A 2289-nucleotide genomic window follows, 5' to 3' on the forward strand; every position below is an offset into this window, starting at 1 on the left:
TTATGATGTATTATAGTAGATTTTTCTTGATCGTGGACTCTTGATTATACAGGAGGGATTGCCTCCTCTAAGCTAAATATCTCCCAGCTGAAGCTCAAATTTTGAGCTGAGAGCTTCCTGCTAACCTTGTGAGCAGCCTCCCTCCCTCTTGCATGTCGTCTTCCCCCCTTTTCCCTTCCATGTTTGAAGCTCTGCCTTCGGCTTCCATCTATATGGACCCCCCTCTCCCTGTTCATCTATATTCCAATCTGTTATGTTGGTGCCTCCATCCCGATAAAAAAAAAAAACCTGCGCCTGCCGGTGCCACTTTCTTGTCCACCCTTCCCCTCTTCCCGCTATCCCCGTCCCCCCTCTTCCCCACCTTCCGTTTTTTCCCCTCTTTGCATTTCCCATGCTTTCCCCCTTTTTTTTCTCTCGATTGCCCAGATCCCGGCCCCTTCCCTCGTCCTCTTGCCTGCTTTCGGATGTGAGGGCTTGTTCGTCATTGGGAAGCTACAGGGTGACCCTTGTCCATGGCAGCTGCTCCACCTTCCCCAGTTGTGGGCCCCTCAATTGTCCTATCTTGGAAGCAGACCTCCAGTTCCTGTCTACTTCTGTTGCATCACTGGAGGCCACTATCTTGATCTGTGAATTCTTCAGAAGCATTCAACAAGCGGCTTCTGTTGCCAAGCAAGGATGCATCACTGACATTTATCATGGTCATGTTAGGAAATGGCTACATCAAGGTTGAGTTTGACACTGCCACCCTTGTAGGAGAGAGTCCTTTCGTTGAGTCCATTGTGGCACATAGTTCTGATGTGTTCATTACTCAATGGTGACATGGCTTCACGCCAGACTTTGACATGTTGGCCAAGGCTATGTTAATACTAGTCTCTTTCATGGGCCTTTTCAAGGAGTAATATGGGCTCTCCAGATTGGGCACCCTGTAGGACATGCTTGAGATTACCTTGGATCACGACTATGACTGTGGTGTGGCAGGACGATTGAAGCAACTTCCTTTTGATGATGCTCCTGAGAGGCCTATGTATTGTGAAGCAGGAAAGCATAAAAATAGAGCAAGAAAGCACACTTATTAATAAATAAGATTTTAACACTAATTTCATATCATGATTTTCCCGTAGTGTTCCTATCAAGGGTCCAAGAATATGCCGGCCACGTTATGACCTTTTTGGGTCTATAACATACTCCCTCCAATATCATACTCCCATGAAAGAAAGTCAAGGAATAACCTTTCCAGTCTCCCAAGAACTATCATCTACACTACAATCTTTCTACTTGACTAGCATTTTTGGAACACTCGTGGCTGTCTCATGAGAGTACAAATTTTGACTGTCAAATCGAATGGCTTAAACTAAACTATCTCCATTTTTCATCATTTCTTTTAGGCTACCGACATGAAAGACGGGATGAATTCCTCACTCTTGGTGGCAAATTCAGCTTATAGGCTACCTCATTAATTACCTTTGTAAAATTTCAAGGTCCCTTTGTGGACTCTTGATTTTGAGCTATAAACCATTTGATCAATTTGGACCTTCCAAGGGAAAAGCTTTGTTGCTATGTCAAGACTAAGGTATTTAAGTGACTCCTGGTTCACTAAATACTATGGGTGAAGCAGAGAACCTTAAGGATGTGAGATATAAGTTGGCAATAAAGCGGAATATATATTGTTCATTGAATATAATTGGTAATGCATTAATTTAACAACAGTTGATTTTTTTTGGGGAGAAGGAGATTCATGAAATTAATGTTATTCAAAGTAAATTTTAAGCATGAGAATTCGTTTGATGTTTTCATGGGCATTTTGCAAACATCATTGAAATTGACAAGAGTTAGTTGAGACCATATTCTAAGTTGTATTATTCGGCTTGTATAATAATTTTAGACAATTTATTCAATGTTATTCATGCAAAAACACAATTATATAAATATAAATATATTTGGCTCATACTATTCGCTAGTGGTAAATTTTTCAATGTTATTTATGTAAAACACAAATATTGGCTCATATAGTGAATTTTATTCGCTAGAATTTCATACGAAAGGCTTTTTGTACAAAAAGAAAAATGTGAAAAATACGTCTTCATTCTAATCATTTTGAGTGTACTAGAGAGAAAAAGGTTGATATGATGGGTATATTGCTTTGGATGGATGTGGCAAAGAGATCATTTTCATTTTTCTATAGTGATGGATAAAATATTGAAGGTATTTTTTTAGACGTTTGTTATAATATAGTTATCATTGTTTACCATAATCTATTTAATTTTAATGGTTCAATTGCAGGTTCTCTGT

This window comes from Cibotium barometz, chromosome 5 (assembly GCF_041138505.1).
Source record: "Cibotium barometz isolate CiBa-2024 chromosome 5, ASM4113850v1, whole genome shotgun sequence".
In the NCBI taxonomy this organism is placed as follows: domain Eukaryota; kingdom Viridiplantae; phylum Streptophyta; class Polypodiopsida; order Cyatheales; family Cibotiaceae; genus Cibotium; species Cibotium barometz.